At 37.0% G+C, this 24832-nt stretch overlaps 1 long non-coding RNA gene across 1 annotated transcript; it reads right to left on the minus strand.

Moving 5' to 3' along the window:
• Positions 1-205: 205 nt before the first annotated feature.
• LOC121026765 (uncharacterized) lies at positions 206-16492 on the minus strand. The gene is made up of 3 exons (XR_005788446.1): positions 16482-16492; positions 16118-16121; positions 206-354 (listed from the first exon to the last, which is right to left on the minus strand). It is a non-coding gene; the product is annotated as an uncharacterized LOC121026765 (long non-coding RNA).
• Positions 16493-24832: the final 8340 nt, after the last annotated feature.

Here is a 24832-nt window from a genome sequence, read left to right on the forward strand (position 1 = left end):
ACCATATTTTCACTGGCTCACAGTTTACATGAAAAGACTCATAGCCCTACAAGTTGGGTGACATATGATGAAGTTTTGGGGTGATGGTGGATGGTCCAGAGCTGATAGCCAAGAAAGAATTCTTGAAGATGTCTTTGGTGCAAAAAACAGGTGATTTTGTTAAAGTGTGGGACAGGACCCATGGGCAGGAAGAGCTGCCCTGGGATCGTGATGGGTAACTCATTATATACCCGCAGGTTGGGAGGGGGTCAGGGATAGAGTAAGTCTCTAAGGAATTTTGGAAGCAAGGTTTCCAGGACTTTGAGGGGCTAGCTCTTGCTAGGGAAATGCCACTTATTACCATTTGATAAAAACCTCAGTCATTGTGGCACCTGGGTGGCTCAGCTGGTTGTGTCGGACTTTGGGTCAGGTCATGATCTCATGATTTGTGGGTTCAAGCCCTGTGCCAGGCTCTGTGCTGACAGCTCAGAGCCTGAAGCCTGCTTCAGATTCTGTCTCCCTGTCTCTCTGCCCCTCTCTGCTTATGCTCTGTCTCTGTGTCTCTAAAATAAACAATTTTTTTAAAAATTAAAAAAAAAAAAAACACCTCAGTCGTGAGATCCTTCAGATGTATGTCTGAGGGCCACAAGCTTGGAGTATGATTGCCAGCATATATCTTGGGACAGATGAAATAAAGGAGGTAGACTTACAGGATCTTCAAGGTTGGGATGATGTTAAGCTAAGATTCTCTTTTGCTCCTAGCAAAGTGTCTTCATCGAGGAAGCTGAGCTCTTAGTGGGAGGTCACTGTCAGTTTCAGGGACTTGTCAGTGGGCTGTAGGCAGTAAGGGAATTTAATTTTTCATTTGCTTTAGTTTCCCACATTACTGTGGCAAACACTTAAACCCCCTTAAATTTTGAGGAGGGTGATATTTGGGCTCCAGGAAACAGAGTCGATAGGTTTTTGGTGATCAGACTATGGATAAAATTGCCTTTTTATTGCAGTTTACTAAGTTGTCCGTAAACTGAGGGAGACTCTTGTCTTGCATGACTGTGATGTCTATCAGTCAACCATTTGTTTTCTTTCCTTTCCCCTGTTCTTGGGCAGCCAGAAGTGTCCAAGGAGCATCACCCATATCCCCCCTTGAGGAGGTTGGGGGTGTGCCAGCCTGTATTTTGGCCTCAGCTTGCCCCATGCTCCCTCGTTATTCTGAGACCACTTGGTGTTTTGGAAGGTGGCTTTTTATATGTGACTGTCCTTGAATGAAATGCGGACAGTGTTTGTGCAGCTGCTGACAGTTTTATCAACTCTGCCCTGGGAGTAAAACTTCAATGGAAAAGTAAAAGGAAGAAATTTCCCGTAGTTTAGCACATTTATATGGTAACCATATTTGATATTAATATTTTTCTTTTCCCAAGTCCTGGATTTCATGTGACAATTATATTTTGCTCCATTCAGTCAGCAGAAAAGCATTATTTTTATCTGGAGGATGTTAAGTGTAAAACTGCTAATATTTTCCTGTATGATTTTCAAGCTATCTAAATATGGGCATGTGCATGTGCATGTAAATCACTCCCCCACATGTGTATCAATAAAGGCTCTTTGCTATATTTGTTTCTTGATATTGGCTCTTACAAGTTGCAAATGAGACTTTCAACAAACCATGTTGATTCATCTGCAGATTCCTCATCAGAGCTCAAATCAGTTGTTTTCCTGTTTCGTTCCCTTAATTATTAATGTTGTCAATGAAGCAGGAATTACCCAAAATGATGAGGAAAGGAGAGAGAAACAATTGGGGAGGAGGAAGGGAAGAAGAAGGAATAGGAAATTTTGTGGAGAAGGGAGGTAGGGAAAAGAAAAGAGGAAGGGAGGGAAGGTGAGAAAGGGAAGGAGGAAGAGGAGGGAAGGTGAGAAAGAAAAGGGGTAGTTGGAGGAAGGTGAGGAAGAGATTAAGAATCACCAAAGTTGCCCATGTGCTTTAAAGGCATTGTTAGCTCATTAGATGAGATAGAGAAAGAACAAAAAAACGAAGCAAACAAAAAAAAAACCGCTGAAAAGGAGGAGAAGGTTTGTGGTACTGAAATCTAGCATAAAGAAATGTACTTGCGTACAAACTGAGAATAAATTAAAATTAAAGATAAATAAGCTTTCTATAACAATCTTCATGTGGAAAATTGTTGGCATTCAGAGCTGATGGCCAGGAAAGAATTCTTGAGACATCTTTGGTGCAAAAAGGTGGTTTTATTAAACACAGGGACAGGACCTGTGGGTATAAAGATCTGTTCTGGGATTCTGAGGAGTAACTGATTATATACTTGGGAGCTGGGGAGAGATAAAGGTGACCGGAAGTTTCCAAAGGATTTTTATCTGCTAAAGAAGACTCAAGGGATCCTGCAGGCCTAGCTTTTGTCATGCTAAAGTTGTTTTTCCCTCTAGCAAAGCCTTAAGAATAAGATAGTTGTGACTTCCTGTAGGAATGTTATCCTCTATAGGCCTCAAGTATTTGTCAATAGACTGGTGGTCATAAAGAAATTTAGTTTTATCTTCACTTCCTTCTGCCTTCCTTTCTCACATCACACCTGAGAAATGGACTTTTTTGTTTTTTAATGATGGCTGGCATTTGAGAAATAATTCATATTTAGACAACCGGCTTTGTGGTTTTGTTTAAAGAATGATTTAAATTTCACCTTGTGGGACCCAAGGAATTTAACAAAAATCCCCTACCCCTGGACAAGCAGAGCAACACTAACTCCATTTTGTGCTACACCCACCATCTCATGTATAACCCCCACATGACCTACTTATTGCTTAAGACACTCCCCCACCCTAGTCAGGCCGCTGAGCACACCCTTACTGGAAACCGGCTCATATAGGAATGCGGAACCCCTAACCACCAAAGAATGTAAACCCCGCCTTCTGCCTGCCAAACTTGCGCGCCAATTCTGACCAGAGTGATAGGCTAGTTCAAACAGTTACTATAGGGTAAATTGTAATTCAATTGGCCACCTGCGTGTGGACTGACATGACTATGCAACTTTCTGTGTGTGTTACAATCTCATTGGCCACTGGCCCCTATAAAACTGTTATGTCTCTTAACCTAGGGGTCTAAGTCCCTGCTCCCCTGTGTCGGGTATACTTGGGCCCAAGCTGGAGCTTACAAGTAAACCCTCATGGGTTTGCATCGGCATCGGCTCCTTGGTGGTCTCTCGGATTCGAAATCGGGGGCATTAAACCTTTAGTTTTTGGTAGCAGTATTTGTTACATTTTAAGCTGAAAAAAGACTAAGTAGATATGTCATAAGACTAGAGATACTTATCACATCTTTCAGTATGGCCATAGTGATTTAACTTAGAGCTAAATAAATTACAAGCTTGTATCACATATTAAGCAAAGCTAACTTATTTTATTTTGTTTAAAGAACTTTAGGAAAAGTTTTGACTAACAGAGAAAAAGAAAACCTAATGGAGCAAACCTAAGTCTTGGTAAATTAGACAATATAGCTTTTATTTTCTTTTTCCTTCCTTCCTTTCCTTCCTTCCTTCCTTCCTTCCTTCCTTCTTTTTTTTTTTTTTTAGTTCTAATTTTGGTTTCTAAGTTCATATATATATATATATATATATATATATATATATATATATATATAACATGCAATTCATCTCTCAAACATCTGTGCATATAAATAACTAAACATACATTATAACTTCATGGATATATGATTCCTCAAATGTTCTGGTTGAGCTCTTCATCTGTACTCTCTTCATCAGTGACAACTTACAAAATTTAAAGAAAATTCTTGAGTGCTACCTTGAAAGGAGAAAATTTGACTTTTGTTAAACCTTATTTTAATTTTGACAACCTAATTGAACTACTGGGAAGTGAGAACAAAATGAGCAGCACTTCTGTGTGCTTTTATTAGACTGAAGCTTTTACAGAACTTGTTTGCACTTGTAAAGCTGTTCACATCTGAACTTCTCTTCACCTGTAAACCTTCAAAAAACCAAACTGGTCAGTGAATTCTGTTCAGAGCTAATGTTCAGCCTGATAGAATGGAGTTGTTTCAATTCTTTATTCTGGTACCTGTAGTGTTCACATACCTCTTTATTTCTCATTTTACCTCTTTTCTTATAAAATACCATAAAACAGTAGCATGTAAGTTTATAGATGTAGGTTTATAGATAGATGTACAGACTTTGATAGGTTGGAGTTTTAATTTTTATCAATATGAAAGTAATGATGACTTCTTAAGTCTATTTCAACACAACTGTGTGTTGTTGCAGGTGTTGTCTGCAGCGCTGTGGTTAGAGACTGGTGAGCTCAAGGCCTGGGGACACATTGCTCAGACAGAATCCAATGATTCTGAGTATGACCTTGAGATCTGTAGACGTGGAATCTAGATGTTTCTCTTGTACTCAGAAGAAATCAGTCTTCTAGAGACTGACTGACATGTTATCTCTTACTGATGATGGTTTGGAGTGGTTGGGGGCGGGGATCTGGAGCCAAAATGGCTAAGAACAAATTCTTGAGACACCTTTGGTGCAAAAAAGATGATTTTATTAAGGCATGGAGACATGACCTGTGGGCCCGAAGAGCTGCCCCATGACCACAAAGAGAAACTAATTTTATACTTGGGAGTTGGAGGAGGTAAAATCAAGGGGACGTTTCCAAAGGGACTTTTATATGCTCAAGAAGACTCAGAGGATACCGGAGGCTTAGCTACTACTGTGAAGCTAAGGTTGTTTTTCCCTCTAGCAAAGCATTATCCTTAAGACAGTAAGGAGTTCCTGGAGAAAGTTTTACTCTGCCTGCCTCAAGCATTTGTCAATGGGCTTCAGTTTATAAATAAATTTCATTTTACCTGCCATTTCCTTCTTGCCTTTGTTTCCCACATCATTATGAAGAGGAAGGTGATTTTAGGGGCTCCAGGAAACTGAGTCTACAGGTTTCTAGAGATGAGACTATTGATAAGATTGCCATTTTCTTGTAATTTACTAAGATGTTTGTAAACTGATGGAGACCCATATCCTGTATGATTGTGATTTTTATCAGTTAACCATTTGTTTCTTTCCTTTGTTTTGGGGCAGCCAGGAATGCATAGGGAATATCACACCATATTCCACCTGGGGGGAGGGGTTGTACTAGCTTGTGCTTGGCCCTCACCTTGCCTTATGCTCCCTCATCATTAGGTAGTTGGTTTGTAATAGTGAGAAAGGTGACTAATGAGGAATTAGGTGACTCATATCTGCTTAACAGTCCATTATCTGCAAGTTTGCATACCTTCTAAGGCAGCAATTTATGTTTATTTGGAATTAAATTAAATTTATTTTATATTATTTTAATTTCTGTATAGTTAATACAGTGCTATATTAGTTTCACATGTACAATATAGTGATTCAACAATTCCATGCATCACACAGTGCTCACTATGGAGTTAAATTTAAATAGCTAGTGTCATCAAATCATGACGAGAAAGATTTGTGCAATGCCACTATAGGATAAATTGTGACTCTTAAGGCCTGAGAATATCATTCCCTGGTCGGAGCTAAAGACCATGCAAATACATGGTCTTCTGTCCCTGTCTTCTCTATTTCTCTCTCATATTGAACATTAAATATGGGTCAACAGGGAAACTTGCCTTTTTAGATACTTTAAGGACCAGGCTGATAGAAATTCTTTTTAATATAAGCTTCCAAAACAATTTCATCAAGGATAAAGGATTGCTACCCTGACAATTAAATGCCATTGGCCAAAAGTGGCACGTGATGTCCATTTGTTTCATTAGTCAGTAAAGGCACATAATCTCACCTCATTTTAACAAGGGCAGCAAAATGTCCTTTCATAGATATGACAGGAGAATCAGAGTATTTATAAACATCCCCAATGACCAACACAAAAATCCAAGCAGATCTTTAGAATGTCAGATGATAACATGTATCTTTGTCCTCAAACAAAAGAGAACGTATAGGCCTGAAAGGTAATTGTGCAGTGGAGGTTTCTGAACATCAATTGACCAGAGACAATGTCATTTTGTGTACATCAAGATTGCATAGGTGAAGTGGATTAAAATCGAAAACCAACTTACTTAGACATTTTATTTTTTACCAGGAATACACTCATATGGGTAAAATATAAAAATGAGATTAAAATGGCACATGCTTTAGTAAATTCTGTTTTTACTTGGTCCCTGTATACCTTATTCCTAATCGTTTCCCCACAGGCAGGTTTTTGTTATCCTTCCAGTATATCTTTCCACAAATATTAGCAAATATATTTACATTTTTTTTATTTTTTTATATCTCTTCTTACACAAAATATGACACTATATTCACTCTACTGAACCTTGCTTTTTTTCCACTGGTTCTAGAGAGATTTTTCCATATCACAACATCGAATCTTCATTTCCTTTTAGAGATGTATCATATTCCACAGAGTGAATATTTCATAGAGGACGCTTGGTTGTCTCCACCCTTTGTCCACAAGAATCTTATAAACCTCATTTCTTGTATGTGTGACAAGTACCTGAGAGATAAATGCCTTGAAAGGATATTGCTGAATAAAAAGGCAAATGGATTTTTATATGTAATAGATATTTCAAGTTGCTCTCCACAGATGAGAAATTCTCCACAAACTTTTCACCAAAGTGTATTAGAAAGATTTTTAACTTCTGTTACTCTGACACATCCGAACTGTCAGTTTCATCAGAAATCAGTTGATTAAAGAGCCAATGACATGTTGGAAACCCAAAAAATATTCTTACAGATACAAACTAAATGAGCCTGAAGTTGGAATTTCTTGGGGAGTCTCTTTCCACTTCACTGACAACCTAACTGAATACAGACTTAACTTCCACCCTCCCTCAAGACTACCATTGCTCAGGCGAACCATTCTGTTTGAATATGCTGGTGTATTATAACCTCTTCTCAAGACTCTCTTAAAGAATGCACATTACTCATTTCCTTGAAGTTTTACATAAGTCTCTGGGAGCCCAGAGCAAGCAGAGAACAAGTTGCTGGTACCAACCTGGGGATGGCAGAGGAAATGTATGCCTCCTCCCTTCCCTTCTTCCCCAACAAGTATCACTCTTGCTTTCTCTGTGCCAGGCTTGCAAATAAAATTGATAAAATGGACTCACAAGAAGGTTCTGACATGATAAAGACAAGTTCCTTTGAAACGCTGTCATTAATACAAGTCAGTCTTCTGATGAACTTTGTAGTTGCATGCCATCAAGACATGGCTTACTGGCCTACCAAACTCCTGGGTTTGAAATTGTGAACAGTTCTAGTTCTGACAACATTGAAGTCTTGACTTGTCCATTGAGTGTTGAAGCACCATTTAGAGTCTCAAATGCAAGCATTGATTTTCCTCTTCATTCTCTCTATTCTCAGATTTCCATTTGTCATTTCACCTTCCTCCTGAGGTGAAGCTGCTCTCAGCTCCCTGGTCACGATGGCTGAATAAGTTGAGACATACCCAGGTGTCTCTGTCCCAGCACTCAAAGCCATTCCACCACAATTTTCTTGTCAGCCTTTAATCTGAGAAGGCTGTTTACTTTGTTAGCCAGTGCTAGAGGCAAAAGAAGCCCTCATCCACCCTGTATCTCTTCTATTTTGGAATAAACACAGTAAAGGAGGTACTTTGAGGGATGGGCAAGCAAAATAAACATTGCTGTTGTTCTTTCTTTGTACTTCACTGAGAACTGAACTGATTTCTGATGTCTCTTCTCTAGGACAGAAATTAATATTCAGAAAGTGATGACTCTGGTCATTTTTTACCTTCTTTCAAAGCATATATTTAATTACTGATTCTCAAAACTTTCAAATAGGGCCTTCCTATCTTCCATTAATTACAAAATGACCACATCTTCAAGCCCACTCATTACTCAAAAAGATGGTGGGACATTTTACTCTTAGTTTCTGTGTGCAGTGCTGATGAACACAGCAATGCTAAGTGAGTGGCTGATTTTTTAAAAAAGATCCTCTCCCCAAATGACTAATCCATACAGTTTTAAGTATTCAAGAAAATTCAAATTAATTTTGTGTTAATTTACCCCATGAAATACTGGTCATTCCCTAAATTTTACATCACAAAAGCTGGAAATTATCTTAAAATGAAAATGGAAATACCTGGAGTTAGTTGCATATAATTTTATGTAGTGTCATAGATACAAATTAAAGGTTGATTTAATTTTTTCCAGCTATGATATTTTCAACAGTAAAAAGGTCTGTCCCACCACCCCTCCTTCCTCTCCTCCCGGCCTCCTCTCTGTATAGTAAATCCAAATACAGGTATAAGCATTCACTGTGTTGGTGGAGGGGGGATGGTGTGGAGTGCCTGGTAGTGGGGTGGGGCACAGAGTGGATGTGTGAGCCAAGTGGGATTTTCCACAAGGTCTGTTTAAAGAGCCGAAATCTCAATTCAAAAACAGATGACAGATGACACATGAACACAGTGATCGAATCACTGATTCTTTCGAATTAAGTAGTTTGTGCGATGTTTAGTGTGCCTGTATTATTAGCATTTCTTTTCCCTCTGTTTTAGTAATACAGAATAATTAATCTTTTTCAGTGAAATCTATTTGAGTCACAAAGCTGCATGTTTTATTGAAATAGCTATGCTGGAAAAGATCCGGCACCATAAAGGTAAAAATAAAATTCTTACTCTCTTGAGCTGATTTTGTTGTTTCTCCTTCATTCCATAAGAATGGAATATGTATACATATCACTTATTTGAAATCTGACATGTGAGAATATTTTCTTGTTAGGTTATAAAAATCCCTTGATTCATTTAAAACATTGTGGAGATAAATTATAATTTATTGAGTATTTAAAGCCATAACTTTTTACATTTTTTTTAAATTTTTTTTTAACGTTTATTTTTGAGACAGAGAGAGACCGAGCATGAAGGGGGGAGGGGCAGAGAGAGAAGGAGACAACAGAATCGGAAACAGGCTCCAGGCTCCAAGCCATCAGCCCAGAGCCCGACGCGGGGCTCGAACTCACGGACCATGAGATCGTGACCTGAGCTGAAGTCGGATGCTTAACTGACTGCGCCACCCAGGCGCTCCTGCTTTTTACATATTAAGAAGCAATTTCATGAAAAAAATATACCTTTAGAATTTCTGGCTGTTTCCTTAAAATAGTTCATTTTATACGGAGTTACTTGGTCAAAGGATATTTCATTTTGAAAGATTTTGATAGATATTTTCAAATTGTCCCCTTCAAAGGGCTCACTAGGCTCCAGTAGTAGATGATTAGTTTCTTACTAATTGCATCCTTGATATCATTGAGATACATCCAGGTCATATTGAAAATATCACTCACTGGTATGACACGGGCACTGGACAACGAGAACTGACCTTGGCCATCAGCAATGTAGGCTGAATATTTTTCCTGTCTCTGTCTTTCCATATACATATCACAACAATATATTGTAATTTAACTTCTTTGGTTTCTGATGGTTCTGAGCATTACTTCAAATGGGTTACTTTGTTGTTGTTGTTGTTGTTGTTGTTGTTGTTGTTGTTGTTGTTTTCCTCCATGAAGAAGTTTCATGGGAATAAAATTTTAAGGGGGAAAAAAAAGAGAGTGAACGTTTCATATAGTTATTATCTTTGGAAAATAAAAAGTAAATATCAAAGCATCACATTTTCCTCATTTGATTTACACTTTTCTCTCTTCATTTCCCAATTTTCTACTGCCAACCTACTTACATTTCAAGAAGCCAAGAGGGATATTTTGACCTCATTACGTGGTTTGCTGCTTGGGGAGCTTTTGAAGTAGGTAATCAAGACAGGAAGCATTGACATCTGGGTTGCTAAGAGGCACAGTAGAAGGTAGCATGAGGTCAGTAAAAATCCCATTTTTAACACAATTTTTGTAGGATTAATTTTGAAAGAGCACTGCTTATTTATTTCTGTTCAATCTATAGCACCATTATAGAAAATTGGTATACAAAACACCATTTGTAATCTCACAGTTGTTAATTTAAAATTTTTATTACCTCTATTAATGTAAAATATTACTAGGATTATTATAAGATTGCTTTCCACATGATTCTAGGCAAAAAAGATTGTAAATATGTATATAAATGACATACATTAGATATTAATGTATTCTAAGTCATTTATTTTTGCTCATGGAAAAAATTTTAAAGTAATAAAATATATGATAGACAAACCACAGCTTCAAGAAAAAAATGATGGCATTTTAAATATTTGAGATATTAAAACATGCAAAATTGTTTAAGACCATGCTGTGGTTTATTGGGAAGTAATAGCATACTTTCTATTTGTCCATTACACATGAAAAATGTGCTAAAATAGGAAGCTTAAACAGTTAGCTTCTTTGCAAGCTTACTACGGGAATTGATTGTTGCTGAACAAGATTACAGGTTCAATTATGAAAAGTAATATTTGCTACTCCCTAAAATAACTGGGAAAAAAATGAAATTGTCAGAATAATTTCATAGAACATTTTGAGAGCAAACCAATGTATACTACCATTACTTATTCATTGCATAGAAACTGTGGATTTATCATGTTTGGTGGAAAGAGATTTAAAATGAGAGTTGGGTCTCTCATTAGTGTTGAGGTCTTACTTCTGTTCTATAAATGATCTGTAGCTCCATCTCCTGATCTTTAAAGTCAGAATGGTTACATTTACATCATGCAGTGGTTTTCGATTACACTGCACTGGCAATTTTTATCATACTAATACCCGCTTTTCATCAAGTGGCATTTGTATAAAGCATAAAAGAAGAAAAAGAAAACAAATTGAGAAATAGGAATTTCTTAAAGTTAAAATTATCAAATATTATGATCTTAATTACATGATTACTTATAAATAAAGTAAAAAAAAAAAATGAAAACTTGTGTAACAGAAAATAACCCAAAGACATCAATGGGCATTTCACATAGGAGGAAACAAAAATAATGAATAAATATAGGAAATATATTCAGTGTAATTATTAATGATAAGGTATAAGCAAGTACATGGAATTAAAACTATATTGAGAATAATTTTTATACCTACTAAACTGATGAATATTAAAAGTCTTGCAGTACTTGATGTAAGTAAAGGTATGAAATATAGGAAATACATTGCTGGTGGAGCTGTAAATCTGTATAATACTTAGGAAAACAGCTTGGTATTATTTATTGCATTTAAAGATGCAAATACCTTATGATCCAGAAATTTCTTTGAAACATACCTAGTAAAAGTTCTTTTTGTAATTTTTTAAATATATATTTTTAATTTTTATTTATTTTTGAGAGAGAAAGAGACGGAGTGTGAGTGGGAGAGGCGCATGAGTAGAGGAGGGGCAGTGAGAGAGGGAGACACAGAATCTGAAGCAGGCTCCAGGCTCTATGCTGCCAGCGCAGAGCCCGACATGGGGCTCGAACCTATGAACCATGAGATCATGGCCTGAGTCAAAGTTGGATGCTTAAGTGACTTACCCACTCAGATGCCCCTTTTTTTAGGTATATTTTTTTAATGTTTATTTTAATTTTGAGAGAGAGAGACTGAGCATGAACAGAAGAGGAGCAGAGAGACAGGGAAACAGAATCCAAAGCAGCAAAAGTTCTTTTAAGAATCAAAATCTGGAAATAACTAACATTCCCACTGACTAAGGATTTAGCACTTAAACTGTATATTCATATAGTACTGTATGGGATATGATATATATGGTATGTATAATGTAAATTATATATATTATGTATTGTGTACATATACAATCTCATGATGGACAAATCTCATTGAAAACTTTTGGGTGAAAATAAGCAAGTTATGCATGACAACACTTGAGTTTATTTATATAAATTTAAAGGTATGAAAAATATAATATTTAAGGACATATGCATATGCAATAAAACTACAGAGAAGACAATAATAAATACAAATAACAGGACTTTTTAAAATCTGGATATCAGGGAGAGGATAATATTAGAGAAAATGTATTGATAAATCTAATTTATTAAGCTGAGCAGTGTTTGATTCCATTTTATATTTTATATGTCATAAATACTATTCTGTAGGTTTAAAGTATTACATAATCCACTTGAACAAAACAATGCAAGATTCTTCCTTAGAACTCTGCTACTTTCACAGATTAATTTCCACATAAACTTTAGTGTTATTTTGGTGAATTAAAAATGTTCCTGTTGCGGGGCGCCTGGGTGGCGCAGTCGGTTAAGCGTCCGACTTCAACCAGGTCACGATCTCACGGTCCGTGAGTTTGAGCCCCGCGTCGGGCTCTGGGCTGATGGCTCAAAGCCTGGAGCCTGTTTCCGATTCTGTGTCTCCCTCTCTCTCTGCCCCTCGCCCGTTCATGCTCTGTCTCTCTCTGTCCCCAAAATAAATAAACGTTGGAAAAAAAAAATGAAAAAAAAAATGTTCCTGTTGGGATTTAATTGAACGCATATTGAACATTATAATACACTAAAAAAAAAACCCAACACCCTGTTTTCAACGTTTTTTTTTTTTTTTTTAAATTTATTTTTGGGACAGAGAGAGACATTGCATGAACGGGGGAGGGGCAGAGAGAGAGGGAGACACAGAATCGAAACAGGCTCCAGGCTCTGAGCCATCAGCCCAGAGCCTGACGCGGGGCTCGAACTCAGGGACCGCGAGATCGTGACCTGGCTGAAGTCGGACGCTCAACCGACTGCGTCACCCAGGGGCCCCAACCAACACCCTGTTTTCAAAAGCAGTGAAAGTGTTCTACTTGTTCATATTTCTTTGTTCTTCAGGAGAGCCTTAAACTTTCCTTCGGATATATTCCACACGTTTTTGGTAAGCTTTTTCCTAAGTGGTTGATATTTGTTGTTCTTGTAAGTGGAATCGTTTCACTTGTTTCAAACAGAAAGGCCTTACATTCTGATCTATTCATCTCTTCAGCCATCAATTTGGATTCTCTTTTTCTTGTCTCTATTTTTTCCATTGAGTTCGTGATTGGTAATCGTGTCATTTCTAATTACTGGTAATTTTAAGGAGGAAGATTTAATAGTTTTGACACGAGTTCTCTACTGAGCTGGCAGTAGTTTTGCCACTCAGGTAATTGAGGAGATGAGCCCACCTGAGCATGCTGTCATAGAAGAGTCAGACTTCGAGGAAGAATTAGTGTAGATGACAGAGGTTGTAAGTTCTGATATTCAGTAATTATAATCCTACCCAGAAACGAAGTCTTCAGACAGTTTCTTAAGTAATACTTCCTTTTCTCTGTAACATAGAAAAGTGAATTTGACACCTGAAATCTGTGTTTGCTTTCAGTATTTTATGTAACTGTCCTCTCTCATAAATAAAAGTGAAAATAAAAAGCCCTATGATAAAATGCATACTTGCACGAAATAACTGCACATTTCTATTTATTAGATGAAGTTGGCCAAGGTTGATCACCCTTAGCACCATGAGAAAGGAGACAAACACCAAATGATTTCAGAATAGTTAGAAACTATCACTAAAACCTAAGTGCTGCAAAACCCATTATACATCTTAACAAGAAAACTAAATATAAGGTGTCAGAAACTCTTCAGAATAGAAGTTTTAGGCAAATAATGAAATTAATAGAACATTTCCCTTTCAATAGTAAATAAATAGAAATGATTGAACTAATGTATTTTATGTAGCGGTCTATATGTTTTACATATAACCCCATAAAATGCAATAGAAATAGCATCCATGCTATTGAGGAATTTGGTATTACACTCTTTAGCTTTGAAAGAATACTTTATTTCTTTGTAGTTGTTGCTTCAGTATATTTAAAGAAATCATGCTAATTACATAAATAAAGACCACCATATTGTTCAATTTCCCCCTTCCACTGGGGAGAGTCAATAAATGCGTGTGCCTTTATTGTGTAGTGAAATCTGCACACTTACCATTTCTTTGAGATAAACTGGATCTTCTTGGCTGTCTTCACACCTAATTTGTTGTAAATTGCATCATCATATTAAGTCAATATCACTGCCAAAACGTGGTGGGCAGACGGAAAATCAAATTAGAAGAGTAAATGAAAAAAAGAAGTCAAGAAATAAGGCTTTCCAGGCTTTCTCCTAGCTGTGGTTCCTAAGAATTGCTCTGGGGAAAAGAGAGCACAGTGGACAAACTTTGATTTTAGCCTCCAAGTTCTACTCATAAGCTCTGATTTTGGTAAATATAAATGCTGCCATTGGAGTTACAATGGTGTTTATGCACCTATTGGCATTGTAGTAATTTTGATTTTTTTGAATTTAAGAATAATTCAGACACAAAATGTACTTTTTAAGAAATCAGATTGTTGGGGCGCCTGGGTGGCGCAGTCGGTTAAGCGTCCGACTTCAGCCAGGTCACGATCTCGCGGTCTGGGAGTTCGAGCCCCGCGTCAGGCTCTGGGCTGATGGCTCAGAGCCTGGAGCCTGTTTCCGATTCTGTGTCTCCCTCTCTCTCTGCCCCTCCCCCATTCATGCTCTGTCTCTCTCTGTCCCAAAAATAAATAAATGTTGAAAAAAAAAAAAAAAAGAAATCAGATTGTTGCTTCAGTAGATGAATAGCAATTGCTTTAACACCTTTAGTTAAGATTGTTTACAACAACTATCTTGAATTTGTTTTAATCTTGTGTCTGTGGAGCAGACACACCATTATGATTTGGGAAAAGCTCTGTAGCTCTGAGCGCTAAACTAAGATAGTTTACAGATCACAGGGAAAAGTTCCTACAGCAGCACATTGGGATACCTCTGTCCTAAGCAAGTTTCAAAGGATAAAGGCCAGCTTCTTCATCGTGTGCTTGGATTTAAAATATTACCTCTTTGCCAGTCATTTGGGAGTCATTGAAATAATAACTTAAATCAATTAAACGTTGTTTAAAAATAATGTAAAATTAGATTCACATCTTGTTTCAAGCACATTTAACTCAGTGGCTTATACTGTATTCTTAGAAAATTATTAAGAAATTGTTTTCACCTTCAAAGTTACAGAATTACAGATGTACAGCTGAATACAATTCCACACCCCAATGACTTTGAAACTGAACAATTCTAATGGCTAAAGCTCAGATTTTTTCCATTGCTTTTGACTTCAAAAATCTTTAGGTGATTACTTTCCTCAACACTACTATTAGGATTTTGCAAAGTGAAAGAAACTATAAAAGGTGAAATGTGAGGAGAAAACCTTAACAGTGACAATATTGCTTGCTACATGATCTTTAAAAGACTTAAATGAGTTGTTATTTAGCTCCCACAAGTGACACCTTGCCAGTGGAGGATAGCGTATTCACAGTGGCAACAGAGGTTTGCATTGGTTGCCAGTGAGGTCTCTGTTATTTTTAAAGTTGTTTACAGCGTTTCAAACTTCTTCCTGCTCTATCTTCTTTTCTTTTCTTTCTTTTTTTAAGATTATTTATTTGTTTCTTTGTCTATTCATTTATTTAGAGAGAAAGAGAGTGTATTTGTACAAGCAGGGGAGGGGCAGAGAAAGAGGGGGAGAAAATCTTAAGCAGACTTCATGCTGTCAGTGCAGAGCCTGACTCAGGGCTCCATCCCATGAACTGTGAGATCATGACCTGAGCCCAAACCAAGAGTCAGATAGTTAAGTGACTGAGTCACCCAGGCACCCCTGATATATATTATTATTATTTTATAACTTTTTTTTAACGTTTATTCATCTTTGAGAGACAGAGAGAGACAGAGCATGAATGGGGACGGGGCGGAGAGAGGGAGACACAGAATCAGAAGCAGGCTCCAGGCTCTGAGCTGTCAGCACAGAGCCCAACGTGGGGCTCGAACTCACGAACTGCAAGATCATGACCTGAGCCAAGGTCGGATGCTCAATCAACTAAGCCACCCAGGCGCCCCAGATATATATTATTTTCTTAATGTTTTTTGTTGTTGAAAAAATGTTCACAAAGTATTGTTTATTAAAACCATACCATTGCATCTAATCCTATCATTTTGCATTTCGGTAATCTGTGTTGTAAAAGATAATTATTTTTTAATTATGTAGGCAATACATTTTGTTATTTGGTAAATATTTTTCACTGTTAACTTTTTCCAGTGTTAGAACATTTCTATCTCTTGTATTCCACTAAGCAAATCTAACAAATACACATCTGCAATACTATGACTTAATTATTCAGATACTCTGATCATTTTTTTTTTTTTTTCATTTACTCAGCTATGATTTTTTGAGTGCCTAGTATTTGCCAGGCAACATGCTAGGCACTGATATTTCATGACTAGACACATACAATATCTGCTGCTACAAAATTATCATCCAATGAAGCTAATGAAGCCCTATTTAAAAGCTGGGGTGAAAAATAAATAAATAAATAAATAAATAAAAGCTGGGGTGGATTGAATGTAAAGGTTTTTCATTTTTTCCACAAATATTGGGCATTAAAATGTGCCTGGTGCTGTGATCAGTTATAAGAGATTACAGAAATATGACATTTTAAACAAGTTAAAATTCAGAAGGCTGTATTAAATTTATGTATATAGGGCCAAAAATGATTAAATCTAGAAAGGAAATCAAAACAGACCGGAAGACTAAACTACTGATTGACCCGGGGGGGGGGGGGGGGACGCCAAATGCTGTTCGAAGTAGGTAGGGACTGAAATAAGCATTAAAGGATGGATGTATGAGGTTTGAAAGAAAGAGGTTAGAGTTAAGCTTTCTGGACAAATAGAAGGAAACACCCCAGTAGAGAGCTGTGAGAACAATGGCCAGTGTGTTCAAGTGTTATTTTGGTAGACTAAAGAATAAAGCTCATGGTCAGCAAATGCTGTTATCAGGTACAATGCAATTGAAATAAATAAAAGTGAGGTTAGGATCGTATTGTTAAGGATTAAGCCTAACTCTGCAGGCTGTAGGCTGTTCCAAATGTTTTGATTCCATAGTTGTACATATTCTTAGTTGTACTTGAAGAATATTAATTTATCTATTAAGATGATGGCGCAGCTGTGCAGTGAAGGAGGAATTGAATGTGGAGACAGCAAATTCAGGTTGGAGCAGGCTTAATTTGAGGTGTCAGGGAGATAAGTGTTAGGATAGATCTGGAAGGCAGTTGTATATATGAGCTAATCTCTCTAGAGAGCAGTCTAAATTAGCAATTTGATTTGGATGTGCTACATCTACAGCCGTATAAATTGTATAGAAGTTAAGGCGGTGACTGCCAGCAGCCATAGTAAGTGTGAAAAGGATCCTGTAATTGAACATAGGCCTTTTTTTTTTTTTTTTTTTTTTTTTAAGAGAGAGAGAGAGGGGTGCCTGGGTGGCGCAGTCGGTTAAGGGTCCGACTTCAGCCAGGTCACGATCTCGCGGTCCGTGAGTTCGAGCCCCGCGTCAGGCTCTGGGCTGATGGCTCGGAGCCTGGAGCCTGTTTCCGATTCTGTGTCTCCCTCTCTCTCTGCCCCTCCCCCGTTCATGCTCTGTCTCTCTCTGTCCCAAAAAAAATAAATAAAAAACGTTGAAAAAAAAAAAAAAAGAGACAGAGAGCGAGCAAGGGAGGGGTAGAGAGGGAGGGAGGGAGAAAGAGAGAGAGAGAGAGAGAGAGAGAGAGAGAACGAATCCCAGGTGGGCGAGAAGTCTTTAGAAATCTGAAGAGAGTCTGCTGACAGTGCAGAGCCCAACGCAGGACTCATACCCATGTACTGAGAGATTGTGACCTGAGCCAAAATCAAGAGTCAGTTGCTCCATTGACTGAGCCATCCAGATGCCCCTAATTTTTGTTTTTAAGTAAACCCCAGATCATGCAGAATGTCCATTGATCTGACACTGATAACGTTAGGTGTTTTTGTTTTCTTTATTGTTATTGTTATATTTTCTTAGTGACCAAGATGGTCTTAACATTCCCCTCAGCTTGATTACATTTTAAATAGATTTCTTTCTGATTCTAGGCTCCTTACTTCCTTTTTCTTAGAACATTTATACCAGAAAAATTGCAGTTATAAACTCTTTCTCTGCCCATTTCAGATGTAAATATTCTCCCAGCCTCTTGTCAGCTTTATAAACCAGGAACATCTTTCTCAGGGACCTGTGAGTCATCTCTTTGGAATGTAATCATCAGTAGAGATAGGGACCATATTTCTGGTTTCTGTGGTAGGGAAGGCGCCTAACTTCCATAAGGGAGAATTAGCAAACACAGATGGTCTGTTGTGTGTGTGTGTGTTTTTTTTAATGCTTATTTATTTATTTGAGAGAGAGAGAGTTAGTTAGTTCATGTGGGCTAGAGCAGGAGAGGGACAGAGAGATAAAGAAAGATTGAATCCCAAGCAGTCTCTGTACTATCATGCAAGATTGCGATATGGGGCTTGAACCTGCAAACCATGAAATCATGACCTGAACCAAAACCAGGAGTCACTTGCTTAACCAACTGACTCCCCACAGGCACCCTCACAGATGGCCTGTCGTACAGGTGTTGTAAACCTATCATTTTGCACCTACCTCCCTTTCTATGGCACCTATTTCCCTTCCTATGATTCATAAATATACACATGAGTCAGACCTAAGTGAATAAATGGATGACATTTCCCTGAACAAAAATCATTCCTAGGGCCTGACTTCACCCAGTCAGAAGGAGGTCCCAGTCTTTATTCAGTGACTGAGTGATGTGGTGTAATGCATAACCCCACTGCCTAGAGAGTGAAGGTATTAAAAAAAAAATAGAATGTTCTATTTTATGCTCAAGCATCATCTCCCATTATAGCTTGCCTCAGACTAAGAATTGGGGTAATTAAGTTGTATGTGCCCCTCTATTAATGAAGATTTTCTAATTTTGCTTTGTTTGTTTTGGCTTTATACGATATTTGTGAGAGTCATCATAGTGAGTAGGGAAGAGAATTAACTGGTAGTACTCCCCTTACAGAGATATGTAAAAATAACATAAGATGTTTAGGGGAAACACTTAGCGCCATGATTTTGTAATCACCAAGTGTTAGTCACCAAGTATTTATACGTGCTCTAGTTTTTTTTTCAATTCTACTGATCTTCCACAAGACAAAATACTTTTTGAAATTTTTTGAAACTTCTTGATTTTCTTTTATTATTATTTCCTCCATCTCTATGTAATATATTTTTTTCCTAATACAAAAAGTATATAGAAATATTCTGTAAACTTTCTTCCCAAATAAATATGATGTTGCAATCACCAATCATTAACAGGACTGCTGTTTGTCTCAGCAGGAAAATGACACTCTCCCCGTGGAAGGCTAGCATCATCCTCTTGATGTGTCAGTGTTCTTGATTTTATATGGGGCTACGGAATGCATGCCCGTGTCTGTTTAGGAGTGGGGGAGAAATCTGCAGGCTGGGGCAGGATACCAGAGCTCTAGTGGAGGTGAGGACAACATCTATATAAGGGAAGTGATTTACTGGCAAAATGTGAACTTAAACAAGTATAAAAAGGATAGAGAATGAGAAACTTCTCTCTCAACTCTATTCCTCTTTGTCCCTGTTCCCATTCCTTACCCCCCAGTGGTCACTATTGTTAGTCACATTGTATCTTCCCAGAGATGATTTTTATGCATGTTTAAGCCAATAACTATACATTAGTCTTCTTCTTTTCAAAAAAAAAATTGTAGAATATGCCTGTACTTTTGCCCTTTGCTTTTTTGACTTAATAATATATCTGGAAGCTTTTCTGTATCAACACACAGAGTTCTTCCTATTTCTTACATATACCACCAATTTTTTTATTGCTTTATTATTTTCCATAGTTTTTAACCACTCCCCCGTTTGTGGACTTTTTGGTTGTGTAAATCTATTGCTCTTACAAATAATACTCTAGCGAATATGAATAATTCATAAATACATTTCACAGCAGTCATTGCAGACCCCATACTTCCTTTTGCCATGCTGTATTTTATTGTTAAATTATCCTGATTCAACCTCAAGGTTAACTAGCTGTTTAGGATGCCACAAGTCAAATTATTTGTGAATGTATCTCAATTTTACAAGTAGTCTTTTCTATAGTAAGGACTTGTGTATTTTATTATTTTGCTACGTATAGAACTCAGCCTAACTTTTTCTTCTCTTTTTTGGCTTCTGAATAGCACATTGGTGACAACTGTTGCATTATAGCAGTTTGAGAAAACTGGATTGCTTTGTATGCCCTGATTTATGTATAATGGGAACAATATCCTTTGAATTCCATGGCACAATGTAAATTGGTGTACGTTTTTATTTCTTTTCTTTTCTACTTGACAATCCATCAACGATATATACGTGCTGTTCACAGTAGGTGGATTGAGTGTTTTCTTGAAGAATTTTGAGCCATAAATACTTTATTCGTTCTAATACTCATGGATGCAGTATTGTCCAGGATTGATTCTTTACTTCAATAAAATAATATACAAATAAAAGCTTGATGGAAAAGTGCCCTAAGTAGAATTTAACTTGTTAAATTATGAATGCCAGGCTCTCTGCAGAAGTGGTGGCTGGGTCATTGAAGAAGATTTAATAAGACTGCCTTTTCTCAATCACAGAATAAAAATCTCAAGGTCTAACTTGTGTTAAGTATACATTGATATTGTCGCCAACTGATTGGCTGAAATCCAGACAACATGCTCCATTCTTGTCGCTGAGGGGGTACAGCCCTTATTCCAACCTCAAGAACTGACAATAAGTTTGCAGACTAGTCCCTAAACCTAATTAGGTAGGATTCTACCATGAGGTCTCTGAGTAGTCCTGCCAGAAAAGTCTATTTAACTTTTTATTCTAAAATGCCACAAATATTTCACAATATGGTAGCTATTAACAATTCCACCTGTTTACAGCTGATGGGACAGTAAAGATCTGTACATAATTGTTGGGAAATGCTACCCTTACAATGAAAATGAAAACCATCTTCCTTCATATTGGAATATTAAGCTATTTTACACACATAGTTTACACACACATAGTTTTTATTTTTACTACATGGAAAATACCAACTGGTATTTTTTGGAGTCATTAATGATATGACTCCCATTATACATTTCACTATTTATGAATTTTCTAATTTCTTTAAAGTCAAAAAGTTGTATGTTCTAATGCCATCCATGTAATGACATGTCTTATAACATTTCTAATAAACACGTTTAATGGGCATAAATCATAGCATTTAGACTTCGAGCAACCGACTAAAGGATTCTAGTAGGTAAAACCATACTTGCTTTGACTAGGGTGCGAGTTGACAAACTTTTTCAGTAGAGGGCAAGATAATAAATATTCTAGGTTCTGAGGGAAAGAATTGAATTTGAATATATTATTTAGGTACTTAAACAACTTTTTAAAATGGTTGGGGCACCTGTGTGGTTCATTAGGTTAAGCATCCAGCTTCAGCTCAGGTCATGATCTCGCGGTTAGTGAGTTCGAGCCCCACGTCAAGCTCTGTGCTCACAGCTCAGAGCCCAGAGCCTGCTTCGGATTCTGTATCTCCCTCTCCCTCTCTCTGCCCCTCCCCTGCTTGCTCTCTGTCTGTTTCTCACTCTCTCTCTTTGTCTCTCTCTCTCTCTCTCTCTCTCAAATAAATCAACATTAAAAAAATTAAAACAAATATTTAAAACATTGTTAGCTCACAGGCCACACAAAAACAGGTAGCAAGCAAGATTTAGCCCATAGGTCATAGTAGTATGTTAGGGTCTGGCAAAGAATACCCTTAAAAGTAAAATAAGTCAGCCAGAGAAGGCCAGATATAATATGTTTTCACTCATATGTGGATCTTGAGAAACTTAACAGAAGACCATGGGGGAAGGGAAGGGGAAAAAATAGTTACAAAGAGGGAGGGAGAAAAAGCATAAGAGAGTCTTAAATACAGAGAACAAACTGAGGGTGGATGGGGGGTGGGGCAGAGGAGGAAATGGGTGATGGGCATTGAGGAGGGCACTTGTTGGGATGAGCACTGGGTGTTGCATATAAGCCAATTTGACAATAAATTATATTGAAAAAAAAAAGTGGAATGAAAATAAGGTTCCTAATTTAGTTCCCAGAGTGCATTGCTGGAGACCACACAGCTTGGTTACAAAAGAAGTCCAGAAATCCAGTCTATTTCCCTCCATCAATTAGATTTTCTCTAAAAGTGCTTAGGGAACCCAGATATCTTAAATATACTTTTAGTGGACAGAAGGTGGCATGTGTATAGTCCTATGTTATACTGCAAATAATGAAGGGGCTGTCAGTGCAGCCTGTGATCCCGTGTTGTTGGAGTGTGTTTTAATGGTGGAGAGTGGGAATGAGCCCCAGGTCCCACCCATGGTGAGGATGTCCTCTTGTCCTGGAAAATCTGAAGGTGAAGTGAAGAATCTCTTCTCTATATAGACCTTCAGGTCAGTATGAGAATTGGATGGATTCTTCATGGCATATCTACTTACAGAGACTTTTTATTCATTGCCTAAATGCTGATGACATCTTGTCTTGCTAAAGATGCTTTAAATACAAATTTAATGTGTAAAAAAATTATGCATCAATGACAAAGCATCCGTGTAGAGTGAATATTGAGGAAGTTTAGTGAAAAATTTCTTATTCAAACTTGGTTGAAGACCCACAATTTATTTATATTTGTATCTATTTTATATATTTTAAATGTTTTATTTATGTTTGAGAGAGAGAGAGAAAGAGAGAGAGAGAGAGAGCGAGAGCGAGAGCGAGAGCGAGAGAGAGAGAGAGAGAGAGAGACAGAGAATGAGCTGGGGAGGGGCACAGAGAGAGGGAGACATAGAATCCGAAGAAGGCTCCAGGCTCTGAGGTGTCAGCACAGAATTTGATGTGGGGCTTGAACTCATTTACTACAAGATTATGACCTGAGCTGAAGTCGAAAGCTCAACTGACTGAACCACCCAGGTGCCCCCACAATTTATATTTTTAATAATGGATTGATATATTCTTATTATTTCCTTTGTGGAATCTGTAATTAAACACATTTCAAGGTTTTTTCGAGGTCAGATAGGTCATAAAGTTTATGTTACAAAAACTGTTACTAATGGAACATGCTAATGTGGTCACAGAATTGTAGCTTATGGAAATCCACAAGCCAGTTATTGAGCAATCATACCTTAGAAAGTTGGATTTATGATATACTGTGACTAATGCATTTTAACATTATTACTCTCTGTGTTGGTCTGGTTAATATGCTAAAATAATTAGTTTCTGCCCTAGGCACAATTCTCATTGTGGTATGTTATCTTTAGAATGAAAAATAAGTACCTTTGCTGTTGTTGCTAGGTCAATTACAGATGGAACAATTAAATAGAAAATTGTTAACATTTGTCATCAGAATTCATATCTTTTATAATATTCTTTCTCTCCAAAGTCATTTTGCCAAATGCAGTGCTTCAGAACAAAATCAGCTGTATAACAGAAGAGAATAATAATAGTTTCTTTGCTTGATTACACTTTTATTTAGTGGCAACATTATGCTGTTAACCTAAATTCTATTTGTCTTTCCTTTCAAAGCATAATGAATTGTATTCTCAAGACTACTGAGTAGATAGTAATTCCTTAATTGTAATTGTATCCTTACTCAGTGATAGCCATATCCTATAAGAAGCACTTTATATTTATCTTTGTTAAATCTCTCAATATGAATATTTACATTGCTCTTGATTTATTGAGGAAGAATAATAGGTTAAACTATTTCATTGTTTTTGTTTAAATATTTCTCAATTTGATTACTGTTTTAATCTGTTCTTCAAATTCCACTCAGCAAATTTTTTCTATATGAGGTGCTTTGGTGAAGTTATTTAGCCAATTACGGAAATAATACTTGCAAAGAAAATAGCGCCCTGATGACCTTAAATAGTTGACATATTTCTCAGTGTATTAATGCATCTGTAGGAAATCCACTACCCACTCATAATGTTTTTTTTTAAGATTTAAAATAAAAGCTGTTGAACACATTTATTTAAACAAACAAACAAAAGGAGCCAGGTATTCTAAGTGTTTTTAGAATTCCTTTTTCACATACTAATTCTTGAGTCCTCATAAAAACCTAAAAGTAGATACTAGTATTATTTGAATTTGTAGTTGAGGACATAGAGGTGAAAAGAATTTATGTAATTTGCCTAAAATAAAATAGCTAATCAATGGCCGAGTCAAGATTCAAGGCCAGGCCATCAGGCTCCAGAGTCAGTGCTCTTAATCACTCTGATACCCTACATACTGGAAAAGTATATCAAAACTATATCACCATTTAAGTCTGTGGTAACTTCAATTTTGAAATGGATTGTCTTATAAAGTTGTCATATTCCTCATATCTATATATGTTCTTTGGATGCCTTATCTAAATATATGTATTTCAAGGTCTTGAGTAAGTTTTTTTTTTCCCCCAATCATTTGTAATAGGAAAATCCAGTTTAAAACCCAGTATCTTTTACTAAATACTCCTTGGGATTTACATCAATAATGATTTCTCACAGTGTATTATTTGGACAACTTCTTTTTGCTACTCCGTATCTCGTGTTTGCTGAATGCAAAATAGCAGGTGCACATACCGACCATTGAGCTCTTTCTACCCCCTCACTAGGAGGTACTCAAAAGGTGTTGACTTACATGAGAGTATTTCAGGATTGCCACCTGGCATAAGACCTAGGTTGCTCTGAATGGATCTTACCCTTCAAATGATTCAGATGAGGTAGACAAGTATATGCAATCATTCCACACATTAGGGGCTTTGGTTCATGCTTCCGAGCAATTTACTCTTTGCTGCATTATTAATCATTCCATGTATCATGTTGACATTTTCACCATCACAGGTGCAATCATAACAGTTGACAGTTGCAATATCAGATGACACCTACTTGAGACATTTATCAACTGTTAAGGTGAGACGTTGTGGAAGTCTGAGCCAATAAACAGATTTAGCAGTCTTCACTAATTAACATTTAGAGATAAATTGTTCTCTAGAGACTGAT

The sequence above is a fragment of the Herpailurus yagouaroundi genome, unplaced genomic scaffold (genome assembly GCF_014898765.1).
Source record: "Herpailurus yagouaroundi ecotype Mexico unplaced genomic scaffold, PumYag 162437, whole genome shotgun sequence".
NCBI lineage: Eukaryota > Metazoa > Chordata > Mammalia > Carnivora > Felidae > Herpailurus > Herpailurus yagouaroundi.